Below are 19,653 nucleotides of genomic sequence, written 5' to 3'. Positions count from 1 at the left end.
GAGTATTGTAATTGTGAAGTACTACTACTACAGTAGAGTTGTAAATAAATGAGATATTGCTACACTGAAAATTTGTGTTCTTTATTCGACAGTTCAGTGATTCGAACGTTAACAGAAGATTCAAAAAAAAATCGTAAAAATGTAAAATTAGGCTAGGTGTCAACTTCTAGTATTAACCCTATTTAAAAATATTTCTATTGCAATAGAAACTAAAGCAGCTTTGGCTTGATAATATTTAACTTTACAAAAATTTAAATTGTTAACTACGTTGTAAATCCATCCTTATTGCTAACACGCACACGGTGTCCTTTTCCGGGCTTCTAGATACAAATGTACTTCAGAAAAACGGGTTTAGTAGTTAATACTCTCGTCAACATACTAACCCAACAGCTTTCGTATTTATAAAATAAATAAGAATTAAGTTAATATAAAAAGGTTTAATATTCTATAGATTTTTGCATACTACTTCAACTCAAAAATATATTAGGCTCAAAGCTGTAACTATCTTTCTTCGGATTAACACACCTCATAGAAAGCTACATAAACCTTTATCAAAGTCAACCAGCTTAAATATATATATTGATGTTCACATGCTTTTCTCAAATTCTTTTAAAGAAATTTGAACTGCAGATTTTTAAATTTCGTTTTGTGATTAAACATTACATATATATTAAATCAAACTAAATTTTTGGCTTTTACTATATCAACAACTACATATGTACAAGCAGCTTTATCAAACTCCTCATGTCACTTGTTTCTTTTTATTTTCACGTACAACGTGCAAACAATTTTGCATGTTTTGTACTATGTGTAGCTTTTGTTAAACTTTTCATTTTTAATAAACCGAAATATTACAAAAGTTAACCCATTTATAAAACATATATAAAACAGGTAAGGAAGGCTAAGTTCGGGTGTAACCGAACATTACATACTCAGCTGCCAAATTACAGCTTGCAAAACTTTTAAGTTGCCTTCTTTTAAAAATTTTTACTAATTTTCTATTCTGCGTCATAAGGTCAACCCACCTACCAAGTTTCATAGCTTTATCCGTCTTTGGTAATCAATTATCGCACTTTTTCGGTTTTTCGAAATTTTCAATATCGAAAAAGTAGGCGTGGTTATAGTCCGATTTCGTTCATTTTAATTTACTCAAGTTCTGTGTTTACGGACAGACGGACTGACGGACGGACATGGCTAAATGGATTTCTTTTTTCGCCCAGATCATTTTGATATATAGAAGTCTATATCTATCCCGATTTTTCTATGCCGTTGCGGGGTACCGTTATGCGAACAAAAGTAATATACTCTATGAGCTCTGCTCAGCTGAGTATTAAAAGGTATGTGTGTATATTCTCTTTAGAAAAATCTTTAGTTCAAAACTGGCACGCTTCTTGTGCATTAGGAACCCCTACCAGTTCGCCTCTAACCATTTTACATGTTTTCAACAAAGGAGTTTGACATGGCGAGGTCCTTAGAGGTGGAAATCCTTCCCGAACTAGACATAAATTCCTACTTTAGAACTAGTTCTTTTATTTGCACTTTTTTTTTAACACGTTAGTATAGACCTATTCCATTTATTGGTACTATTTCCATAATTCCAAGCTGGTGTGAATATTTGCAGTTTGGATCTAGTTCTTTTATTGGTACTATTCTGATGATTTCCAAACCAATTGAAATTCAACATTTTGCTTCTAATAAGAATTTATTCTCTTTCTCGATAATTTAAAACCACTCCATAAACATTTGCATCGGAAATATCAGCTTCCATTTTTAGATAGTTCTGATCCAGGCAAAAATTCTTAATATTTTATCTGGTACCTTTTTCCACAAATTATAATAGAAAATCCATTTCAATATTGCGGATACCCAAAATTTAAAGTACTGAAATAATTATAAGGACTCTAACTGATTTTTACCATCTGCTATTGCTTTCTTGAACGCCTGCTTAAAGTACGATCAAATCGTTCTGCTTCGCCGTTCGATGTCGGATGGAACGGTGCCGTTGTTAGATGAGTAATGCCTTGTTTTTGCAGAAAGCCTTGAATTCTGTCGCTGTGAATTGGCGCCCGTTATCTGAGACAATAGTACCAGGCAGACCTTCTATGGAAAATATTGTAACTATTTTTGGGTAATCTTGATTATTATGCACCTTCTGTGAATGTTCGAATCACTGAACTGTCGAATAAATAACTCCAATATTCAGTATGGCAAAGTGGTCTTAATTTACAACTCTACTTTACAATTACAATTATCGCGTATTTCACTGATAGCGTGTTGAAATCAAAGTGACTCCTGATTCCTCAGCTTGCGCTCCTTTTATACTCTCGGATACCTCATTCACCCATTTCTCTTAAGGTATAGACTTTTCGCGAACAGCTACTTATTTTTGTCTCCTTTATGTATCTGATATTTAAGTTTCTATTCTAGTTATATGCGTGTGTATTACAAATGGATATTTGGAATAAGCGTAGCATTTTGGAACGGACCTAAAAAGTCCAAGTGAATGCGGTGCCATGAGCGTTCGGGCGTGGGCGAGTTGGTGACGATGTAGTTTGTGGTTGGCATACATCGTATTGTGAAAAACGCTCTTCAATACGATTGGTATATTGGCGAGTTGGTGACGATGTAGTTTGTGGTTGGCATACATCGTATTGTGAAAAACACTCTTCAATACGCTCATTCATCGAGGGCCACCAGCAGTATTGGCATGCCATCTTCTGCATTCGCAACATGCCCCAGTGCCCTGCATGTAACAGTTCAAGGTCGGCGTCTCGTATAGGCGTTGAATGCATGCATCGCTCTGATCAAACTCCTCATCGGGTCCCACGGGAAGGCGTGGTAGCGCATCTGCATTACCATGCTGGCCTGTTGGTCTATATGGTATTTCGTAATTATAAGATATGAGGAGTAAAGTCCAGCGCTGTAGGCATTATACCATCATCGCCGGTAGTAGCTTATCCGGACTGTTCCAAGGAAGTTGTTTCAGTCACTTTATTTTCCTACGTAATCAAACAAAAGCATAGTTGTTAAATCTTTATAAAAATTTTAATTAAGTTTATGCCATAAATTTTCTATTTGGGGCAGTGTGTCATGGATTATGTCATGGTTCTTGGAGTATTCGAAAGAAACGTTCTCCATAAGATGTATTATGCAGTCCGTAATGTAAACGGTGTGTACGGTGGAGGTTGAATTGTGAACTGTATGAGCTTTGGAGAGATATGAGCATAGTGCAAGAAATAAAAAAGATCAAAGCCTTCACTGCGTAGGCCATGTTGTGCAAATGAAAGCAGATGCTCCGGCTCATATATTTTCTATTAGAAACAGGTGGATAACATTTATAACTGGTGCAACTTTTTTCACAGCTGACAAAGTCGTATGGCAGTTAAGAGCAAATGTATTTTATTTTCTTTTTTAAATAAAAATAGTTGTGTGTGTATCCTGGTCGTTCAAAGTCTGAAAATATTTTGCTCAAGCTCTTATTATTCGAGATAAATTTCAATATGCCATATCTTAGGTATTCATTTCAAGTAGTTATCCAATATCTTGTATAAAGATGACATGTTTGAAATGGGAGTGGAAGTGACTGGGAAGGGAGTAAGGGAAGAACTGGAAAAAGGTGGAGAAATGGTAGAAAACATATACGAGAATTAGTTAGAAAGTGATAAAAAGAAGGAATGATAACTTTCTAAATTTGGGCGAACCGATTTTCTGGTAGGGTAACGTCTGCTGGGTTAGCTATTTAGGCACAAATTTAAACAAATATGCGTATGTAGATTGAACTGGCCGGTCTATGAGGACCTCACATAGACTGATTGAGTCCGTTGTGTCATATGCGTATGTATATGCGTAAACAAATTTTTGGTCAACACCATTCTCTTACTACTTTGTGTATTTAATATTGACCTAAACGTAAATACTGGCTTCTGCGAATTATTTATGTCAGCTTAATTACAAGCGTCGCGGGTTCAAATGTGCCTAATTGGAATGTCATTTTATAATAAGCGTCCTTCAAGTTTCGTCAGCTTAGTTGTTTTCGTATCACATTTTGATGCTTAAATTTCGTTCGTATAATTATTTTGCTAATATCGGTCATTAATTATTTATACATAAAAGCTGTGCATAGTTTAATAATTTTTTACACCACGAACCCATTCTTTAGATGTTGTAGGTATAAATTCAATTAGCTCAATTTTTATACTCAGTTGAGCAGAGCTCACAGAGTATATTAACTTTGATTGGATAACGGTTGGTTGTACAGGTATAAAGGAATCGAGATAGATATAGACTTCCATATATCAAAATCATCAGTATCGAAAAAAAATTTGATTGAGCCATGTCCGTCCGTCCGTCCGTCCGCCCGTTAACACGATAACTTAAGTAAATTTTGAGGTATCTTGACGTAATTTGGTATGTAGGTTCCTGGGCACTCATCTCAGATCGCTATTTAAAATGAACGATATCGGACTATACCCACGCCCACTTTTTCGATATCGAAAATTTCGAAAAATCGAAAAAGTGCAATAATTCATTACCAAAGACGGATAAAGCGATGAAACTTGTTAGGAGGGTTGAACTTATGACGCAGAATTGAAAATAAGTAAAATTTTGGACAATGGGCGTTGCACCGCCCACTTTTAAAAGAAGGTAATTTAGAAGTTTTGCAAGCTGTAATTTGGTAGTCGTTGAAGATATCATGATGAAATTTGGCAGGAACGTTACTTGTATTACTATATGTACGCTTAATAAAAATTAGAAAAATCGGAGAACGACCACGCCCACTTAAAAAAAAAATTTTTTTTAATGTGAAATTTTTACAAAAAATTTAATATCTTTACAGTATATAAGTAAATTATGTCAACATTCAACTCCAGTAATGATATGGTGCAACAAAATACAAAAACAAAAGAAAATTTCAAAATGGGCTTGGCTCCGCCCTTTTTCATTTGATTTGTCTAGGATACATTTAATGCCATAAGTCGACCAAATATTTACCAATCCTTGTGAAATTTGGTAGGCGCTTAAATTCTGGGACGATAACTGTTTTCTGTGAAAAAGGGCGAAATCGGTTGAAGCCACGCCCAGTTTTTATACACAGTAGATCGTCTGTCCTTCCTCGATAACTAGAGCAAAAATCGATATATCTTTACTAAACTCAGTTCACATAATTATCTAAACACACTTTGTATTAGTATAAAAAATGGCCGAAATCCGACTATGACCGCGCCCACTTTTTCGATTTCGAAAATTACGAAAAATGAAAAAAATGCCATAATTCTATACCGAATACGAAAAAAGGGATGAAACATAGTAATTGTATTGGTCTATTGACGCAAAATATAACTTTAGAAAAAAACTTGATAAAATGGGTGTGACACCTACCATATTAAGTAGAAGAAAATGAAAAAGTTTTGCAGGGCGAAATCAAAAGCCTTGGAATCTTGGCAGGAATACTGTTCGTCGCATTACATATATAAACAAATTTGCGGTACACGACAGATGATATTCTGGGTCACCCTGGTCCACATTTTGGTCGATATCTCGAAAATACCTTCACATATACAACTACCACCACTCCCTTTTACAACCCTCATTAATACCCTTAATTAGATACCCATATCGTACAAACAAATTCTAGAGTCACCCCTGGTCCACCTTTATGGCGATATCTCGAAAAGGCATCCACCCATAGAACTAAGGCCCACTCCCTTTTAAAATACTCATTAACACCTTTCATTTGATACCCATATCGTTCAAACAAATTCTAGAGTCACCCCTGGTCCGCCTTTATGGCGATATCTCGAAAAGGCGTCCACCCATAGAACTAAGGCCCACTCCCTTTTAAAATACTCATTAACACCTTTCATTTGATACCCATATCGTTAAAACAAATTCTAGAGTCACCCCTGGTCCACCTTTATGGCGATATCTCGAAAAGGCATCCACCCATAGAACTAAGGCCCACTCCCTTTTAAAATACTCATTAACACCTTTCATTTGATACCCATATCGTTCAAACAAATTCTAGAGTCACCCCTGGTCCGCCTTTATGGCGATATCTCGAAAAGGCGTCCACCCATAGAACTAAGGCCCACTCCCTTTTAAAATACTCATTAACACCTTTCATTTGATACCCATATCGTTCAAACAAATTCTAGAGTCACCCCTGGTCCGCCTTTATGGCGATATCTCGAAAAGGCGTCCACCCATAGAACTAAGGCCCACTCCCTTTTAAAATACTCATTAACACCTTTCATTTGATACCCATATCGTTCAAACAAATTCTAGAGTCACCCCTGGTCCACCTTTATGGCGATATCTCGAAAAGGAATCCACCCATAGAACTAAGGCCCACTCCCTTTTAAAATACTCATTAACACCTTTCATTTGATACCCATATCGTTCAAACAAATTCTAGAGTCACCCCTGGTCCGCCTTTATGGCGATATCTCGAAAAGGCGTCCACCCATAGAACTAAGGCCCACTCCCTTTTAAAATACTCATTAACACCTTTCATTTGATACCCATATCGTTAAAACAAATTCTAGAGTCACCCCTGGTCCACCTTTATGGCGATATCTCGAAAAGGCGTCCACCTATAGAACTAAGGCCCACTCCCTTTTAAAATACTCATTAACACCTTTCATTTGATACCCATATCGTACAAACAAATTCTAGTGTGACCCCTGGTGCACCTTTATGGCGATATCTCGAAAAGCCGTCCACCTATAAAACTAAGGCCCACTCCCTTTTAAAATACTCATTAACACCTTTCATTTGATACCCATATCGTTCAAACAAATTCTAGAGTCACCCCTGGTCCGCCTTTATGGCGATATCTCGAAAAGGCGTCCACCCATAGAACTAAGGCCCACTCCCTTTTAAAATACTCATTAACACCTTTCATTTGATACCCATATCGTTCAAACAAATTCTAGAGTCACCCCTGGTCCACCTTTATGGCGATATCTCGAAAAGGCATCCACCCATAGAACTAAGGCCCACTCCCTTTTAAAATACTCATTAACACCTTTCATTTGATACCCATATCGTTCAAACAAATTCTAGAGTCACCCCTGGTCCGCCTTTATGGCGATATCTCGAAAAGGCGTCCACCCATAGAACTAAGGCCCACTCCCTTTTAAAATACTCATTAACACCTTTCATTTGATACCCATATCGTTAAAACAAATTCTAGAGTCACCCCTGGTCCACCTTTATGGCGATATCTCGAAAAGGCATCCACCCATAGAACTAAGGCCCACTCCCTTTTAAAATACTCATTAACACCTTTCATTTGATACCCATATCGTTCAAACAAATTCTAGAGTCACCCCTGGTCCACCTTTATGGCAATATCTCGAAAATGCGTCCACCCATAGAACTAAGGCCCACTCCCTTTTAAAATACTCATTAACACCTTTCATTTGATACCCATATCGTTGAAACAAATTCTAGAATCACCCCTGGTCCACCTTTATGGCGATATCTCGAAAAGGCGTCCACCCATATAACTAAGTCCCACTCCCTTTTAAAATACTCATTAACACCTTTCATTTGATACCCATATCGTTCAAACAAATTCTAAAGTCACCCCTGGTCCACCTTTATGGCAATATCTCGAAAAGGCGTCCACCCATAGAACTAAGGCCCACTCCCTTTTAAAACACTCATTAACAACTTTAATTTGACACCCATATTGTACAAACGCATTCTAGAGTCACCCCTGGTCCACCTTTATAACGATATCCCGAAAAGACGTCCACCTATAGAGCTAAGGCCCACTCCCTTTTAAAATACTCATTAACACCTTTCATTTGATACCCATATCGTACAAACAAACTCTAGTGTGACCCCTGGTCCACCTTTATAACGCTATCCCGAAAAGATGTCCACCTATAGAGCTAAGGCCCACTCCCTTTTAAAATACTCATTAACACCTTTCATTTGATACCCATATAGTACAAACAAATTCTAGAGTCACCCCTGGTCCACCTTTATGGCGATATCTCGAAAAGGCATCCACCCATAGAACTAAGGCCCACTCCCTTTTAAAACACTCATTAACAACTTTAATTTGACACCCATATTGTACAAACGCATTCTAGAGTCACCCCTGGTCCACCTTTATAACGATATCCCGAAAAGACGTCCACCTATAGAGCTAAGGCCCACTCCCTTTTAAAATACTCATTAACACCTTTCATTTGATACCCATATCGTACAAACAAATTCTAGTGTGACCCCTGGTGCACCTTTATGGCGATATCTCGAAAAGGCGTCCACCTATAGAACTAAGGCCCACTCCCTTTTAAAATACTCATTAACACCTTTCATTTGATACCCATATCGTTCAAACAAATTCTAGAGTCACCCCTGGTCCACCTTTATGGCAATATCTCGAAAAGGCGTCCACCTATAGAACTAAGGCCCACTCCCTTTTAAAATACTCATTAACACCTTTCATTTGATACCCATATCGTACAAACAAATTCTAGAGTCACCCCTGGTCCCCCTTTATATCGATATTTCGAAAAGCCGTCCACCCATAGAACTAAGGCCCACTCCCTTTTAAAATACTCATTAACACCTTTCGTTTGATACCCTTATTGTATAAACGCATTCTAGAGTCACCCCTGGTCCACCTTTATAACGATATCCCGAAAAGACGTCCACCTATAGAGCTAAGGCCCACTCCCTTTTAAAATACTCATTAACACCTTTCATTTGATACCCATGTCGTACAAACAAATTCTAGAGTCACCCCTGGTCCACCTTCATGGCGATATCTCAAAAAGGCGTCCACCCATAGAACTAAGGCCCACTCCCTTTTAAAATACTCATTAAAACCTTTCATTTGATACCCATATCGTTCAAACAAATTCTAGAGTCACCCCTGGTCCACCTTTATGGCAATATCTCGAAAAGGCGTCCACCCATAGAACTAAGGCCCACTCCCTTTTAAAACACTCATTAACCACTTTCATTTGACACCCGTATCGTACAAACGCATTCTAGAGTCACCCTTGGTCCACCTTTATAACGCTATCCCGAAAAGATGTCCACCTATAGAGCTAAGGCCCACTCCCTTTTAAAATACTCATCAACACCTTTCATTTGATACCCATATCGTACAAACAAATTCTAGTGTGACCCCTGGTGCACCTTTATGGCGATATCTCGAAAAGGCGTCCACCTATAGAACTAAGGCCCACTCCCTTTTAAAATACTCATTAACACCTTTCATTTGATACCCATATCGTACAAACAAATTCTAGTGTGACCCCTGGTGCACCTTTATGGCGATATCTCGAAAAGCCGTCCACCTATAGAACTAAGGCCCACCCCCTTTTAAAATACTCATTAACACCTTTCATTTGGTACCCATATCGTACAAACAAATTCTAGAGTCACCCCTGGTCCACCTTTATGGCGATATCTCGAAAAGGCGTCCACCTATAGAACGGAGGCCAACGCCCTTTTAAAAAACTCATTAACACCTTTCTTTTCATACCCATATCGTACAAACAACACATTCCAGGGTTACCCTAGGTTCATTTTCCTACATGGTGATTTTCCCTTATTTTGTCTCCATAGCTCTCAACTGAGTATGTAATGTTCGGTTACACCCGAACTCAGCCTTCCTTACATGTTAATATATTAAGTTTATTAAATTCTATAAATATGAGAAGCGATTTTGAATTAATTATTAAATAAAATAAATCAAAAAAGAGAAATCATTTGAAAGTGATAAGATTTAGTGTTGTGACCTCTGCAAGCGTGGGATTGTGCTTCTTTCTTAATATTTTAATATTATATCAATTCAACTTAAGCATACTTGGACACAGTGCACAACTTTATTTGACAGATGCCAATGCCGAGTTGAAGTTAAACATGTAGCACCACCACTAAATTTTTGGTGGTGGGTGGAATTGAAATTTGAATGCACTGTGGCAATAATTTAGTAGTGAAAAATTTTAGTGGTAGTGAAATTGAAAATTTGTTGCACTGTGCCTAACTATGAAATAAAGTAATGAAACCAAAAGCTTTCGCAGATATTTGTGCCCAAACGTTAGCCGAATAAGCTATGTAGCTTACAAGGGATGAGGTTCGAGCTTATATCCACTTCGTTGTTCTATCATGGAGACGAATAGGTGATAAAAAATATGTACCGACAGCCTCATTGAGGCTTGTCTGTAGGACATTAGAGCTAAAAAGTCCTTTTCCGACAAGATTTTTGCGAGTTAAAGCTGCTATACTCATGAAGAAAACCCAGGATACAGAGTCGTTATAGAACATCTCGCTGCCAACTGATAAAGAATAGAAAGTGTATTGCCCGTCTGCTTATATGTCTGAGCTAAGACAGCTTAGCCAGTTGACGCTAAGCATCTCCAACAGCTCTATTAGGAACAACCACTTTGAAGGCCCTTTCACACCAAAGTACGCTTCACTATCCTGATATATGATACGGAATAATGGACTGTATCGTGATAGCAAAAATGCAAGATAAGACTTCACCGAAAGATCCATGATCCATCTATTGATGCCAATGACATGTATCGGAAGAACCTTAAGGACTATCGGAATTCACTTTATGCATATAAATAGATAAATAAATGTAAAGCGTGGTAACGCGATGCGCAGAGATTTTAGGCCGAGCTTCTTTTCAAATTTGCGTCGTGCTCATTTTCATTTCATTCATGCATTCATGCACAAAGGAAAGAATAGGAACGGAAAGGAAAGGAAAGGAAACGAAAGGAAAGGAAAGGAAAGGAGAGGAAAGGAAAATAAAGAAAAGGAAAGGAAAGGAAAGGAAAGGAAAGGAAAGGAAAGGAAAGGGAAGGAAAAGAAAGGAAAGGAAAGGAAGGGAAAGGAAAGGAAAGGAAAGGAAAGGAAAGGAAAAGGAAAGAAAAGAAAAGAAAAGAAAAGAAAAGAAAAGAAAAGAAAAGAAAAGAAAAGAAAAGAAAAGAAAAGAAAAGAAAAGAAAAGAAAAGAAAAGAAAAGAAAAGAAAAGAAGAGAAAATAAAAGAACGGAAAGGAAAAACGGAAAGCAAAGAAAGGAAAGGAGAAGAAGAAAAAGAAAATAAGAAAAAAAAGAAAAAAGAAAGGAAAAACAGAAAGCAAAGAAAAGAAAGGAAAGGAAAGGAAAGGAAAGGAAAAGAAGAAAAAGAAAATAAGAAAAAAAAGAAGAAAAAAAGGGAAAAAAGAAAAAAGAAAGAAAATGGAAAGGAAAGGAAAAGAAATGATTGAAATCAAAGGAAAGAAAAGCAAACAAGGAAAGGAAAGGGAACTAGGGCGCTGGAGTAGGAAACAAACTGGATGGCATGTTGCCAATTTGTTATTGATAAGTTAATGGTTTTTCATCTATTTAGCTTTCGATTTTCATCGACTATGCTATGAGCGTGCAAATCTGTGGCAATTTGAAAAAACAACCTAATTCGAGTTAGGATAATCGCGATGCATAAACTTTTTTCTGAAAAGCTAGCCACGATTCACCATTGTAACTTCCTATATTTTGTAGCAGCCATTGGGCGCTAGGGCTATGAGTATGTAACACACGGAGATCTGTAACGGATTTTTGTTATGAAGCCAGAATATTGCTTTTATCCTAATTCGAATTAGGTTGTTTTTTCAAATGACCACAGAAATGTATACCTTTTATGAGCTTACGATTTGTTACCGAAGTGTTATACATTTGCTTTTTATAAAAACTTTATAGTTGTGTTATATTCTTTTTATTGCTAATTTATCGGTTTGTTATCGACAATTATGAATTGTTTGCCGAGAATTTATCCTTATGGTATCAAAACGCTATTAATTTTAGAGAAGCGTATCATGATCCTAAATCACTAACGACTGAACTATCCGAAATTCGAGACACTGTATGTGAAGAAGCAATAGAAAAAGTGCAGTCTCTTTGTGAAAAATGGGATATTGATATAGTAAAACGTAAAAGATGGCGACGCAAAATGCCCGGAGAATCGGCTTGAGATGTTGGTCTTTCCGGGGAATGTGAAATTCCTCGCGTTATGAAAAGTGTTCCCGATCGTCTCCAACAAGAGATGCGTACAAGATTTACACGACTAAATGACCTTAATTTAAAATTTGGATTTCTCTTAGACGTCGGAAACTTGTTAAACAAGGATAATAACGACTTAGAAAGAAATTGTAAGAACTTGGGTGAATTTTATAATACAGATTTCGATGGAACAGGACTTTTTTATTGAAATATGTGACTGCAAAATATTACTTCGCAGTAGAAACAAGTAAGGAAGGCTAAGTTCGGGTGTAACCGAACATAACATACTCAGTTGAGAGCTATGGAGACAAAATAAGGAAAATCAATCTGGGGTAACCCTGGAATGTGGTTGTATAACATGTGTATCAAATGAAAGGTATTAAAGAGTATTTTAAGAGAGAATAGGCCATAGTTCTATGGATGAACGCCATTTAGGGATATCGCCATACAGGTAGACCAGGGCTGACTCTAGAATTTGTTTGTACGATATGGGTATCAAATGAAAGGTGTTACTGAGCATTTTAAGAGGGAGTGGGCCTTAGGTCTATCGGTGGACGCCTTTTCGAGATGTCCCCATTAAGGTGGACCAGGGGTGATTCTATAATGTGTTTGTACGATATGGGTATCAAATGAAAGTTGTTAATGAGTATTTTGAAAAGGAGTGATCCTTAGTTCCATAGGTGGACGCCGTTTCGAGATATCGCCATAAAGGTGGACCAGGGGTGTCTCTAGAATGTGTTTGTACGATATGGGAATCAAATGAAAGGTGTTACTGAGCATTTTAAGAGGGAGTGGGCATTAGGTCTATAGGTGGACGCCTTTTCGAGATATCGCCATTAGGGTGGGCCAGGGGTGACTCTAGAATGTTTGTACGGTATGGGTATCAAACGAAAGGTGTTACTGAGCATTTTAAGAGGGAGTGGGCATGAGGTCTATAGGTGGACGCCTTTTCGAGATATCGTCATTAGGGTGGGCCAGGGGTGACTCTAGAATGTGTTTGTACGATATGTGCATCAAACGAAAGGTGTTACTGAGCATTTTAAGAGGGAGTGGGCATTAGGTCTATAGGTGGAAGCCCTTTCGAGATATCGCCATTAGGGTGGGCCAGGGGTGACTCTGGAATGTTTGTATGATATGGGTATCAAACGAAAGGTGTTACTGAGCATTTTAAGAGGGAGTGGGCATTAGGTCTATAGGTGGACGCCTTTTCGAGATATCGTCATTAGGGTGGGCCAGGGGTGACTCTAGAATGTGTTTGTACGATATGGGTATCAAATGAAAGGTGGTAAGGAGTATTTTAAAAGGGAGTAATCCTTAGTTCTATAGGTGGACGCCTTTTCGAGATATCGCCATAAAGGTGGACCAAGGGTGACTCTAGAATGTTTGTACGATATGGGTATCAAACGAAAGGTGTTACTGAGCATTTTAAGAGGGAGTGGGCATTAGGTCTATAGGTGGACGCCTTTTCGAGATATCGCCATTAGGGTGGGCCAGGGTGACTCTAGAATGTGTTTGTACGATATGGGTATCAAATGAAAGGTGGTAATGAGTATTTTAAAAGGGAGTAATCCTTAGTTCTATAGGTGGACGCCTTTTCGAGATATCGCCATAAAGCTGGACCAAGGGTGACTCTAGAATGTTTGTACGGTATGGGTATCAAACGAAAGGTGTTACTGAGCATTTTAAGAGGGAGTGGGCATTAGGTCTATAGGTGGACGCCTTTTCGAGATATCGCCATTAGGGTGGGCCAGGGTGACTCTAGAATGTGTTTGTACGATATGGGTATCAAATGAAAGGTGGTAATGAGTATTTTAAAAGGGAGTAATCCTTAGTTCTATAGGTGGACGCCTTTTCGAGATATCGCCATTAGGGTGGGCCAGGTGTGACTCTAGAATGTTTGTACGATATGGGTATCAAACGAAAGGTGTTACTGAGCATTTTAAGAGGGAGTGGGCATTAGGTCTATAGGTGGACGCCTTTTCGAGATATCGCCATTAGGGTGGGACAGGGGTGACTCTAGAATGTTTGTATGATATGGGTATCAAACGAAAGGTGTTACTGAGCATTTTAAGAGGGAGTGTACATTAGGTCTATAGGTGGACGCCTTTTCGAGATATCGCCATTAGGGTGGGCCAGGGGTGACTCTAGAATGTTTGTACGATATGGGTATCAAACGAAAGGTGTTACTGAGCATTTTAAGAGGGAGTGGACATTAGGTCTATAGGTGGACGCCTTTTCGAGATATCGCCATTAGGGTGGGCCAGGGTGACTCTAGAATGTGTTTGTACGATATGGGTATCAAATGAAAGGTGGTAATGAGTATTTTAAAAGGGAGTAATCCTTAGTTCTATAGGTGGACGCCTTTTCGAAATATCGCCATTAGGGTGGGCCAGGTGTGACTCTAGAATGTTTGTACGATATGGGTATCAAACGAAAGCTGTTACTGAGCATTTTAAGAGGGAGTGGGCATTAGGTCTATAGGTGGACGCCTTTTCGAGATATTGCCATTAGGGTGGGCCAGGGGTGACTCTAGAATGTTTGTACGATATGGGTATCAAACGAAAGGTGTTACTGAGCATTTTAAGAGGGAGTGGACACTAGGTCTATAGGTGGACGCCTTTTCGAGATATCGCCATTAGGGTGGGCCAGGGGTTACTCTAGAATGTTTGTACGATATGGGTATCAAACGAAAGGTGTTACTGAGCATTTTAAGAGAGAGGGGGCATTAGTTCTATAGGTGGACGCCTTTTCGAGATATCGCCATTAGGGTGGGACAGGGGTGACTCTGGTATGTTTTTGTACGATATGGATATCAAATTAAAGGTATTAATGAGGGTTTTAAAAGCGAGTGGCCCTTAGATGTATATGTGAAGGCGTTCTCGTGATATCCACCAAAATGTGGACCAGGTGATCCAGAAAATCATCTGTCGGGTACTGCTAATTTATTTATATATGCAATACCACTAACAGTATTCCTGCCAAGATTCCAAGGGCTGTTGATTTCGCCTTGTAGAACTTTTTCATTTTCTTCTACTTAATATGGTAAGTGTCACACCCATTTTACAAAGATTTTTCCAAAGTTATATTTTGCGTCAACAAACCAATCCAGTTACCATGTTTCATCCCTTTTTTCGTATTTGGTATAGAATTATGGCATTTTTTTCATTTTTCGTAATTTTCGATATCGATAAAGTGGGCGTGGTTATGGTCAGATTTCGCCCATTTTTTATACCAAGAAAAAGTGAGCTCAGGTAAGTACGTGGGCTAAGTTTAGTAAAGATATATCGGATTTTGCTCAAGTTATTGTGTTAATGGCCGAGCGGAAGGACAGACGGTGGACTGTGTATAAAAACTGGCCGAGGCTTCCACAGATTTCGCCCATTTTCACAGAGAACAGTTACCGTCATAGAATCTATGCTCCTACCAAATTTGAGAAGGATTGGTAAATTTTTGTTCGACTTATGGCAATAAAAGTATTCTAGACAAACTAAATGAAAATGGGCGGAGCCACGCCCATTTTGAAATTTTCTTTTATTTTTGTATTTTGTTGCATCATATCATTACTGGAGTTGAATTTTGACTTAATTTACTTATATACAGTAAAGATATTAAATTTTTTGTTAAAATTTGAATTTAAAAAAATTTTTTTTTAAAAAGTGGGCGTGTTCTTAATCCAATTTTGCTAATTTTTATTTAGCACATATAGAGTAATAGTAGTAACGTTCCTGCCAAATTTCATCATGATATCTTCAACGACTGCCAAATTACAGCTTGCAAAACTTTTAAATTACCTTCTTGTAAAAGTGGGCGGGGCCACGCCCATTGTCCAAAATCTTACTAATTTTCTATTCTGCGTCATAACGTCAACCCATCTACCAAGTTTCGTCGCTTTATCTGTCTTTTGTAATGAGTTATCGCACTTTTTCGGTTTTTCGAAATTTTCGATATCGAAAAAGTGGGCGTGGTTATAGTCCGATATCGTTCATTTTAAATAGCGATCTGAGATGAGTGCTCAGGAACCTACATACCAAATTTCATCAAGATACCTCAAAATTTACTCAAGTTATCGTGTTAACGGACGGACGGACGGACGGACGGACGGACATGGCTCAATCAAATTGTTTTTCGATCCTGATTATTTTGATATATGGAAGTCTATATCTATCTCGATTCCTTTATATATGTACAACCAACCGTTATCCAATCAAACTTAATATACTCTGTGAGCTCTGCTCAACTGAGTATAAAAAATTGAACCTAAAACTCCGTTAGAATTACTTACTTTTATAATCTCTTATGGAGAAGATGTTTTTTCAAACTTGCGACTGGCACTTCAAATACTCTTAACTATCTCAGTATCAATTGCTCGCTGCGAACGTTCATTCCGCAAATTAAACATTTTGCCAAAAAAATATTTTTCCCCGAGCTCGAGAAAACGTCGCTACACCACTGGTTATAGTCAGAGGTCATCGTAACTTCGCTCAAAATGTTCCCGTAATAAATCTTCACCACAAATGCGAAAATCTATAAACTAATTTAAATGGCAAATCCATACAAACAAGAATAAATTTTATTAGACAAATAACTAAATAAATATTTATATACGTGTACATTTTATTTACTTAATATCAATATACTTGAATTATGTCTTTGTCAATAAAAGCTATTAATAAATAAATAACTTGCAAGTAATCCGTAGCCATAAATCGTATTTAAATTTGATGCAAAACTGCCGCTAAGCTCTAACATCGAATGTCAAGCCGAATAAATAAATTAAATCGAAAATTGAAATTGAAAAGCACATTTGTCTTTCTTTGTTAATACTAAATGAGGTCAATGAGTTCAAATGTTGATGCATGCATTGTAAATCCCTAGATTTTGTGTGTCTATTTGTGTGATTAATATGCGCCTTAAAACAGTCTATTAGGAATTTCTCTTGCTTAAATATGAAGTTGTTAGTGTTTCTGTTTTTCTGAAAGTAAACTTGAAAGAAATCTTAGCTACTACTTGTAGATATACCGACGCTCGCGAAGTATGGGGAAAGTGCGCATATCGAATATATGAAAGGTACCAGACTTATACATTATAGCAATCGACTTCAGTCATGTGCTCCATAAATAGTTTTTTAGAGAGCTCACCCCTCAACAATAACATCTGTGCCATGAGCAATAATTAATTACCTTAAGCAGTGGTCGTTGGGATTCAGCATAAAATTTTTGGTCACTCCATTTTATAGAAAACTGCGAACCGCGGATGATTAAACCTATATCTCTTATGATGTATAGTTTGTGCAATTTGTTTTGTTAATAATTATTGGAGTATGTTGCCTTTCTCTCATCAATATTAATTGACGCTTACCCGCAGAGGAGTTTTTACCAGAGTAGCAGGTGAGTAAGTCAACCCTGATTCACAATAACAGACGCCTATTGGGAGCACCAACGGAGATAAGGTCTTGCTTCACCTGTTAAACTTCACTCAGTTGAGGTATTCGCCTTTTTTACCACTGGTTCAAAACCAACCAGCTTTGGGCGCGAATTAATCACGGAGTTGATGAATACCAAGAAAAGGTGCACAAGGTTTTTCTTAAAGGCGGACGAACCGATCTCTTTATTTGTTTAAATTGTATTTTTTGGCGACCTTATTCTTCAAATAACTATCTTATTTAGCTGGCTCGAGGTCTGTGTTGTAAAATAAAACACCGTTCATGATTTTTTCTTTTTTCTCAACCAATACATTTCGACTGCTCTGCGACTGATCAGTACCATACTCCACGTCACACAGGGCAGACGTGCTAAGAAACTTTTGTAACCCTGATGACGATTGCCGCAGAGCAGTCGAAATATATTGGTTGAGAAAAAAGAAAAAATCATCAACGGTGTTTTATTTTACAACACAGACCTCGAGCCAGCTAAATAAGATAGTTATTTATTTGTTTAAGTTGTACTGACTATGGTCTGATTTTCCTGACGCTATACGAACCTGTTTATGCAGTTACAAATATGTGTACATGAAATAGACTGTATGTTAATATTCTTAACTACTAGCAAAAGACAATAGATATTGTATCGAATGTTAGCAGCACTGAGCGATGCTATCGTCTCTAAGCCGATGTTAAGCAGTGACTTGATGCACATCAATAATTCAATCATTATGTCTACACATATATACGTACACGCAGCAGAGAACCAACGCACAAATACATGCATATGTCTTATCTGATGTGCTCACAAGAGAGGGCAATAATTTGTGCAAGTATTACTCACATGAGAAGTTAGAAACGTAGTTGTGGCTGGTGATTTTGTAGCTGATAACTAACTAGTAAGTTCTGGAATGGAAAAGCCTAGCAGTATGCAACGAGAAATCAAAAAGTATAAAAGGTGCGACATTAGAGGCGCAAAAAGTCAGTTTCGTTTAAGCTATCAATCAGTTTGAGTTAAGCAAGTTATCAGTAAGCGAAACATAAGTGTTATTGTGAAGTACTTTAATAAAGGCGATTTTGCATTATTGAAGAGTGCAGTTATTTATTCAACAGTTTAGTGATTCGAACTTAGCAGAAGGTTGCAAATAAGAAGATTTGCAGTAAATTCGTTACAATATATACTTGCATCATATGTACGCTTACGGTATGGGTAAAATGGATGACTGGCTAAAGGGTGTCTCATTTCTCAACATACCGCCCCCGCTGAACAATTAGTTCAGTTGAGTGGTAAGACAGCAAGTTTTGCTTTTGGCCGCACATATTGACCATTGGTTGTTTTTACTGTTGCCACACGAACCAAGCCTTCAGTACCTCGGGTTACTGTTACGACACGACCTATAAGCCATTTGGATGAAGGTAGATTTGGCTCTTTCAGGAGAACTACCGTGTTTGGCTCGATATTGAGTTGTTGATGTTGCCACTTATTTCGCGGTTGCAAAGATTTCCGGTATTCTATGTGCCATCGCTTCCAAACCCTTTGAACCAGTGCTTGTAGGTGTCACCAATACTGAAGTCGATTTGGATTTGCATCCAACAGTGAATGTTCCGGAATCGATGTATATGGTCCTCGAATCAAAAAATGGGCTGGTGTAGGTGCATCGGACTCGGTATCTGAATATGTGCATAATGGTCGAGAATTGATGATCGCCTCAATTTGTGTGGGAATGGTAGAATATTCCTCGAATGTAAATACGTTGTTCCCGACAACTCGCCGAAGATGCAATTTGATTGATCCTATGCCCGACTCCCAAAGTCCATCAAAATGTGGTGCGGATGGTGGAATAAAATGCTACTGAATGTCTTCAGCAGCAAGGGCGTCCGACACTTGTTGAATATGCGCTTCTGGTACAGCTTGTACCATTGTTCTAATACAAATCTGTTGGGAGTCTACGACGAGCGACAAAGTGACAAAAAGGTTGCTAAGAATGCGTCGGTTGTGAGATCGCTGACGAGCTCAATATGTATAGCCTTTGTGGACGCGAATCATACCTTTCTAGTTTTTGCGTTGCGAGTTCGGGAGGGTTTGATTTGGACAGGCGCAGCATAATCTAGACCACAATGTTGGAAACAACGTGTAGGCTGTAATCGTACAGCAGGAAGATCAGCCATCAGCTGCTCACTTGTACTTCGACGTTGCATGAAGCAGCTTTTGCAAGAA

The sequence above is a fragment of the Eurosta solidaginis genome, chromosome 2, assembly GCF_040869045.1.
Source record: "Eurosta solidaginis isolate ZX-2024a chromosome 2, ASM4086904v1, whole genome shotgun sequence".
Lineage (NCBI taxonomy): Eukaryota > Metazoa > Arthropoda > Insecta > Diptera > Tephritidae > Eurosta > Eurosta solidaginis.
This window is presented reverse-complemented; position numbering follows the sequence as displayed.